This window comes from Manacus vitellinus, unplaced genomic scaffold (genome assembly GCF_001715985.3).
Source record: "Manacus vitellinus isolate BGI_N305 unplaced genomic scaffold, ASM171598v3 scaffold_74_pilon, whole genome shotgun sequence".
Taxonomy (NCBI): domain Eukaryota; kingdom Metazoa; phylum Chordata; class Aves; order Passeriformes; family Pipridae; genus Manacus; species Manacus vitellinus.
Genome location: NW_021940780.1, coordinates 1,343,738 through 1,352,964, shown reverse-complemented (window position 1 = coordinate 1,352,964; position 9,227 = coordinate 1,343,738).

The window sequence follows — 9,227 nt, the reverse complement described above, 5'->3', positions numbered from 1 at the left end:
CATCCCTTCCAACCCAAACCATTCTGTAATTCAAAGTACTTGAAGATGCAAACTCTGATTTTAGAGGTTAAACACCTCGATAGGAATGAAATGTCTGCATAATTTTGTGGCCCTGGACTTTTAACATCCAATTAATTCGTGTGTAAATAACCCACTTCACAGGCTTTAGGTTATTTGAAAAATACTAAGTGAGGTTTTCTCATGTCTAATTTAAACTTGAGTCTATTTGTGACCTGACTGTCAGTGTTCACTGTAGCAAAACCAGTTTGTTCTTCCCCAGCAGACTGGAAGAAAAGAGAAGAAAAGGCAGAAATTCCAATCAGTGCAGAGCAAACACTTCCCTCTTCATTTGCAAAACAAAAGGCATTGCCCAGAAATTTTTCAGCAGGAGATTCTGAGAGAGAAAAACCATGTATTATGCATACAAAAGTCTGCCAAAATGACAAGGACTCCTGCTGAATTTCTCATTTCTGCATTTTGTCAGGAAAACAAAAAAATCTGAATTGCTTCACTGTTTTATTATGAGAAGGAAAACAAATATCTAGGTGGTGTTTCTTTTAGAGCTGTATGGGAAGTGCAGTTAAATCCATTTAAAAGGCAAACATGGTTTGCTTGATCTGTGTTATATTTCCTTATTTCCTTATATTTCCCTATTCCCATCCCATTTTCTTCTTCTGATTTTGCCCTGGGTTCTTTTCTTTATGCTCAGTGTTTCTAAAGGGTAAAGACACCCTCCTTCCCATCCAGCAAATCAAACCCCCCTTCCAATTAACAATTTTTTAATTCCTTTAGAGCACGACACAGTGAGAGGAGAATTACAGGGACAGGAATAATTGAGTTGAGAATTGTTTCCTCCTGCTGAACCCGATGATCATCACAGTCCTGCTTATCTGAGCTGTGGTTCTGGCAAATATCTGGGTGTGGAGTAGCCTTGGAGTATTTGGAAGTCACAAACACAAGTGTAAGTGGTTCCCACAAAGCCAGTTTAGGTACACTCAGAAAGCACATTTTAGCCAAGACTGGGGGGACTTCACGTTGGGGCATTAAAAATAGAAGCACTTCTCTTTCAAATCTTTATTTACTTTTCATAGTGCAGGAAAAGAGCCATATTATCCATCAGTCCTGTGGCTCTCAACCTGCTGGAACAGCCCATGGGCTGCACTATATATATATATTTACCCATTTCAGCAGTCTGTACATTCATTTCTCGCTCTGACATGACAGATGTGGATGGAAGCACTGAAGGATTCGAGTGTCTCTGGGATTTGCTTGCTAAAATAAATAGCTGTAACCAGATCCCAGACTTGTGGTGGAGCAAAGCCACTCACTTCATTCTCAGCCACGCTGAGAAGAAGCAGAAATATTCCTGAATATTTCTCTGCAGGAAACAGGCTGAGCTTTGTTTAGTGTGGGAATGGAAGCGTGGGATGAATGGGCCTGGGGGGGACATTTGGCCTCATTTTACATCCAGAAGAGTGGTTCAGAAGGAGATGCCCCATCCCTGGAAGTGTCCAAGGCCAGGTTGGAGCAACCTGGGCTAGTGGATGTTGTCCCTGCCCATGGAGCAGGATGGGCTTCAAAGTCCCTTTTCCATGAACCATTCCATGATTTGTAAGGATTCTGCAGGCAAGTGATAAAAGGGGTTTCTCTTTCTCCACTAAGGCAGAGAAGAAGAGCAGCAAGAAGAGCAGAGCAGGAGAAGAGCAGAGCAGGAGAAGAGCAGCACAATCCTGCTCGACCATCTCAGCAAATCCCTTCACCAAGGGGCAGCTGTGGCACTTCCAGGCAGGACTGGGGCTCCACCACTGGGAAAACTCGTGGGAAGAGACCCTTCCACTCCAAAAAAACATCAACAGGTCAAGTGCAGGGAGGGAAGAGAACAATCCTGCCAGTTCCTGGCATGGAATGAAGAGGGGAGAGCAGAAATCAGATCTTGGCTCAGCTCCCCCAGGCAGCTTTCAGCAGACACGTCCCCTGAGTCCTCCTTACTTCCAAATCCCAGGAGGTCAAGTTGTATCCAGGCTTTTCCCCTCCCCAGTCATCCATTCCTTTCTTTAAGTGTGTTTCTGTGCACACACCAGGGAGGATTTCTCTGGAAAGGGCAGAAAAGTTGGATAACCACGAGAAATGAAAGCTGAAAATTCCTTTTACTCTGCAAAGACAAACATAACCACAAATGGGGTTAAAAATACAACCCAAGAGCACACAGAGGATTTCAGGCAGATGGAAGAGAAAAGTGTACTTTTTAACAAAATAGGAGCACAATAATGAACACTTTCTGCTCCCACTTGGACATTAATTGCTGCCAACTTTACCTGCATCACACAGAGGTCACACATCTTTCCTGAGGAGAATCAACAAGAGAACCCAAACTGAGCACTGCAGCCTTAATTAAATGGTTCAGACCAGCAAATAAACAGCCAGAGAACTGTGGAACTTCAAAACTCCCCAATTAAAAATGCACACCCAGTTCAGGTCTGATGTGCTGGTTCACAGCTGAGACAGGACCTTCCACGCTGAGAAAATTCTGATTTCTTTGGAAAGGACCGTGGAAACTCCCAAAACCTTGCCTTGTGCCTTCTTTTTTTGTACAAAACTGGGGACAAAACCAAGCAGAAGTTCCAAAGTACTCCCAGCTGAAAGACAAAAATGGGGTGCTGCTGCCTCAGCAGAACCCCCTCAGTCAGCAAATAATATTCTCCAAAATAAATTCCTTGTTCTGCCACGAGACTGGGGAGGAATTGGGGTGGAATGGAAGTGGTCATTAAGTGGTGTGGTGGAAGATGGTCCCACCTGTGATTCTCCAAGGAATTTCTGAGCATCACTCTGTTTTCATGGCACAAAATGCCACATCCATGGAGTGGGAACTCAGTGAGTTGTGACTGGCAAAGCCAGCACTGCACCCTGTCCAGCCAGAGAAAAGGGGAGGAACCAAATTAATACAACCTGTAGAATTCTTGGATTCTGGATGGGAACTTCTTTGGTGTCTGCCCAGCTCAGAGCTTGGCTTTCTCCTCAGCCATCCCTGCCCCAAATTCCCTCTCTTTGTTCCCCCCTCCCTCTCACCCCCAGCTCACGAGATCCAGACAGATCAAACTGTGAAATTCCGAGATTTCCTTCACTTTGAAAGTTTGATTTCTCCTCCTAAAGCTGCCTGGGGAGCATCAGTGGAGAGCAAATCTGTCCAGGAGTTCCTGTTCCTCCCCTTAACCTCATAAACTGCTCTTTGTCCCAGGTCTGAAGCAAAGCTGAGCAGCTCCTCATCTGATTTGAGCTGAAAATGCATTTAACTATCCCGGGAGCACCATCAGTGACTCTCCTGAGAGCTGGGGGGGAGATAAATCAGAGCCTGGGGATGATGTTGCTGCAACTGGGACAAAAACCAAAATATACATCTGGTGTTCTGCACTGTTAGAGCTTCAAAATTCAGGAGAACTTCGAAATGCTTCAGCAATTCCTGCCCAGTTCCCTCAAAACAGGCAAGAGAATTAGATTTTTAGAAAGAACGTTTTCCCATCTGGCATAAATTGGCATTTTATTTTATATAAATTGCAGAGAATGAGATGAAATTAAAAGGAAAACTACATCAACGCAGTCAGAAATTTAGCATTATTTGAGTTCTTATCTGAACTGCCAATGTCTGAGACGTGGATAACGCCACTGAAATTAAAGATATTTTGGAGGTAATGTTTGTTTTCTATCGAAATCTTAAAAAAAAATAAATTAAAAATCCCCAAAGACAACCCTAAAAGTGAATCCTGATGATGAAAACATTCAGCTGGTCCCAGGATAACTGACCATCTAGAAGTGAGCAAAGGAAAACTGGTGCCCAACTGGAAAATAAAGCACCTTCTAACTTTCCCCCCCGACACAGACCCAACCCAACCCCGAGAAAAACATTAATAAGCTCAATTATTTACTGATTTTAGTAATTCCCGTGAATGTTATTAATTTGTCAGTGCCTACAAAGGGAAGGGAAGTCTCTCTCGAGTAGTTCTGTGTCATACAAATTTATTATTACACTTAGGCCTGGCCTTTCTGGCCGTTGTCCTTCTTTTTTTTGTGGAAAATGAGGCATCTTCAGGAAACAAAATGTGATTTAAAGGGTGGCTGCAGTCGGTGGTGTCCGGGCTCCCTCTCCTGGCTCTTCCTTTGCCATGAAATGTTCCTGCTTTGCAGCTTCTCCTGCTGATTCCCGGCTCTCTCCCTGTGGGGTTTAATCCCCCCCCGGGGTAGGGCTGGGTTTAAATGTTTAAATATCCCGAATTAGCCCTGTCAGGAGGAGCAGCACCAGAGCTTTGCCTGGGGCTGGACGTGGCTGCTCCCAAAGCCAGGGAATTCCTGCCCTCTGCCCACCCACAGGCTTTTCTACCCAATAACTGGGGTTTTTTGGAGCCTTTTTGTTTCAAACCTCTTGTTCTGTCTTATGGAAGGCAGAGCCTTTTTCTTAACAATTTATAACATAAACCTCGTGTTTTTTGTCACTTTTACAAAGACAGCCCGACTGCACCAGAAAATGTGTGAAATGCTCAGTGTTTCTATATTTTAGATGCCAAAACTTCCCCCAAAGCTCCAAGGCAGGGCCTGAATTGCCCTGTGATTTTTCTCCTCACATTTAAATTAGAGAAGTCTCCATAAACAGAAGGCATTTAGTCTAAAAATAAGGCACATTCCTGTTCCTCCTGGTTCCCTCCTCACCCTGGGCTAATTGGCAGATGTTTTACTGTCCCGAGGTTTTATTAATGAGCAAGATTTCACTTAGAGCTAATTAAAATCTCCAGGCAGACTCCACTTAGCAATAGAGACGTCGAGTAGGAAGAGAGCAGGTGAGCAGAAAGCCTAATAACCATCATTATTTTGTAGGGAAGGAGGAATGAGGGGCAATAAAGCCCCCACATCAGAGACTCATAAATACAAAATGCTGCAGAAAGTTGCCAGATACGCTGAGTCACAAAATAATTCACTGGTGCTGCTTTAAAAACCCGGTTTTAAAGATGTTATTCAGCAAAAGATGTCGAGATCCTGCTCTCAGGATGTTGCTGCTCTGCTGGGACAGGAGGATCAGAAGATTTGGGGGCTTCAAATTCTAGTTAGGGCACATAAAATTATGGACATTTGTGCCAGTACATCACAAAATCGATGGCATTTTCCCTATTTTCCCTCTGGAATTTTCCCTTTAAAACCTTCATTTTCCCCCCTTTTTTTCCCCAATTTTCCCTTTATTTTTCTCTTTTCCCTCTGGAATTTTCCCTTTATTTTTCCCTCTTTTCCCTCCAGAATTTTCCCTTTAAAATCTCAATTTTTCCCTATTTTCCCTCTGGAATTTTCCCTCACTCTGTGAGGGTTTGTCCTGATGCAGTTGAATTTTACTGCAAGAAAACTCAACAGGTTCAATAATTAACTGTCTCCATGTTAATTGGCTCCCAATTAACCCGCCAGAAACATTATAGATGTCAGGGTCACGTTTAAAAATATACACCCTGTTGCTTTAACCCGTTGTGGAACCAAGATGTAGCTCAGTGAGACCTGAATCATCCCCCAGAATTATTCATTCAAAAATTCAAAATTCGAATTTAACAGCACTCAACATTTAACCAATTCATTAAACTATGCAGACATTCCAAAGGTGACCTTGGAAATGCACCTTTTACCACGGGATGTGGTAAAACAGAGCAGCATTCCAGCTGTTCCTGCACTCCTGCAGATCACAGATATTGCTCCATCACGCTCATTTGAACACTGACTTCATTTTCATTGGGCTCCTGTGCCTCGTTTTTCCCCTCCCAGTGAAAAATGTTGCTCCTTCTAAGAAGCTCCAGCACCTCCTCACATCCCCACCCGGCATTCCTTGTTAGAGCTCATTAGGCTGATGTTTTTAAGTTGTTTTAAATAATGTGAGTCTCTCCTCAGAGCCGAGCAGGATGAAGTGTTCACTTAAAAGGGAAAATTAAATCATGGAAAATAATAATTTACTGCACTTGCTCTGACAGGCAAGACATCAATTTGCTGTTGTTCAGCTCGTGCTGTGATGGGGTTGGAAGTCGCCTTCTCCTCCCAAAACAACAAATGAGTTTTGATTTCTCTTCATTAAAGGCATCATTAATTCCTCCTCCTGGTTTCTGTTTGTTTTCCCTGCCATCCTCTCTGGTTCCTGTAAATTTAACTCAGGCAGTGCATCCATCACATTCGTGCAACCAGCACTTGGGAACGGGAAGTTTTCCAGGGATTCTCCCTCCTGCACCATCCTGGGAGAGGGATGGGGCTGTTTGCTCACAACTGGTGCTCAAAGAGCCAGAATAATTTGGAATTCAGCCCGAGCAGGGAGGCTGGGGGTGGGTTTTCCACCTTCCAAGAAACCAGGCCTTTCCCACTTTTCCCAGGATTTGGATTCCTTTTTTTTTTTTCAGCAATGGGAACAACTGCAGCCTGGCAGGGCCTTGTTTTAGGAGAGCTGTGGCTTTGTTGTGATGGGATTAAATGTGGTCCAGGACAGAACCATCTTTAGCTGGTTGGAATTTCAGCTTTTAAAGACGTTTTGTGCCCCTCAATCTGCTGTTCACCGAGCTCAAGCTGCTGCTGAATTGGAGAACAGGAGGATTTCCCCCTGGAACTTTGCAGCTTCAGAGAATTCCCATTCAAAAATGCAATATTTTACCCCAATTCACCCCGGTGAATCCATAAATATGCAACTGTGGAAACAACCACAGGTCCAGTGCTGGTTGTATTGTGTCCTCTATCTGTAAGAGTTTTACTGTTGAAGACATTTGACTCATTTTTTCTATTATAAAAAAACCCAAACAAACCAACACACTTGGTTTTCTCTGGTGGCTTTTTTTGGCTTGTCATGCAGCTGGAAGGACTCACAGCTTCTTTTGGAGTAAAAATACGTTATGATTGAATGGAACATTATTAAATTATTATGAAATTTTTAATATTATGAAATTTTTAATATTATGAAATCGTTAATATTATGAAATCATTAATATTATGAAATTATTAATATTATGAAATCGTTAGTATTATGAAATTATTAATATTATGAAATCGTTAATATTATGAAATTATTAATGCTATTAAAAGACATAATATTTATACATCATATTTGGGAAGCTGAAGGAGGGAAGGAAAAGGCTGGTGAGGGGCAAACAGGGTACACACTCCTGGGCAAAACCTTCTGGCTTTGAATGGGAGTGTGGCAGCTCAGGTGAGCTCGTGCAGGCTTGCATTGCTCTTGGTCGTGGTTTCCCTGCCCAGCTGGGCTGATGAGCCTTTGTCTCCTCACAGGAACTCTTTGAGACTTGGCATTTGTGCAGTTCTTTGTAATAAAAAGCTTTGATGAATTATATCACTATTTTAAACGTGGACTGACACTCTCTCCAGCTGCACCATGAAGGGCAAGCAGTGGGTTTGGAGGTTGCAGGAGCGTCCTCAGCTGTCACCTCAGCCCTGGGGATGTTTCTTTACATCCCCTGTGCTCTGACCCTGAACAAGCCTTTCCTTCTGCTTCCCTCTCAGGCTGCTTTAGTGGTTGCCCTCATTCTCTTTAATCACTGGGGTTGATGTCCAGTTTATCTTCCCAAAATGCAGCAGCCCTGACTGCACCAGATCCCCTCCTCAATCCCCTGATCCCTCCAGACTAGAGGCAGGTAAACTATCTCAGGTAGCCTTTGACATCCTCCCAGCAGCAGCTGAATGCCATAAAGGATCCATCACCCTTTCCTTGGTGTCCAAAAGGTTTTGTTATTGAACATTTGGGAGGCTGGAGGTCACTCCAAATCATGATATTGTTCACTCCATAAGCCCATTTGATCCTGTCAGCTGGTGTTACGTGTTAAAGTTGTTCCTGAGGAGTCCCCAGCATTTATCAACTTCTCAGCCTTCAGCCCCTTTGCACCCTGGGCTTTGAGCACTGATTGATTCATTAAATGTCTCCAAAGTCAAGCCATTTATCTTTTCCACTGTAGTTTATTGTCTCTATTCCCCCTGACTTACCAGCCTCCAGCACAACACCCAGTTCTGTTCACTGGAAGAATCTGTGTCAACACAGGGTGTATTTTTACAGACAAGAAAGAGGCACCTGCACCTGTTTTTACTAAGTATCCAAAACTGGGGGGTGTCTTATGGGAATTCTGGTGGGTTTTAGCTTGGCTGTGCTCTACTGCACACCCCTTCCCTTGCACAGCCACGCAATTTTCAGCCCAGAGCACAATTCCAAAGGATTATTTGTTGATTATTTTTTCAGAGTTTCCCAAGCAAAACCCCTTATTTATACAATAAAAGCCTCCAAAGTGGAGAGAACAGCATCACTTTTAAACCCCCAAAGGCCACACCTGGGAGACCAACGAGTTAATCTGAGGTCCAAACCCCCCACTTTTGACCTACAAACCCACACTTCAAAATTCCAAGGTTGATGATTTTCAAGTTCAAAGCCCAGAGGGCCCAGAGCATTATTTTTAAGAGCCTGACCAGGGAGGTTGGTGGCACTGTGATGTCACACTGAGTCTGTGACACGTGGGGACAAAAAGGGGCTGTGGGGTGCTGGCATCTGCACTCTGGAGGACACAATCCACAGGGTGACCACCTTTGCCACTGAAGACATGGCTGTGGCCACTCAGGATCAAGCTGGCAACGTGAGCCAGACCAAGATGGACTTCTGGGATGGGATGGAGTCTGTCTTCATGATGCCCAACATCACCCCCACAGGTACAGGCACTGCAGGAGCATCACCAGGACCCGCCTTCCCAGCCCTGGGGACACCTGGGGACAGCAGGACACACACCCCTGGCTGTTAAAATCATTAGAAATGCTGAATTAAGGTGCAAGTGAGACCAGATGCCAAAGTCAACAATATGGATTTTATTTAACAGCGAACTTGAGGCAGAGAAAGAAAAATAGAAAGAAAAAAGAAAAAAGGGGGGGGGGGGGAGAATTGGACAGAGAGAGATTAAGTAGAAAATATATCACCACTCCAGGGTATCCCATGGTCCTCTTGGTCTTCTGGTCTTCTTGGTGGTGAGGGTCCCACAAAAGAGAGTCCAGTGCATTAAGACCATCAGGAGACTCTCAGGCACCTCCCTTGGGGTGGGGGGAAGCTTTGCAGTCTCCTGTGACAGGATCTGGATTTGCTCCATCACTTGGATCTCCCGCAGTCCTCTGGTGGTGGGAAGGCTCAGGAACGAGTCAGGGGGGGTCTTTGATGGTTTGTGACCCTTCTCAGCTGCCTCTCA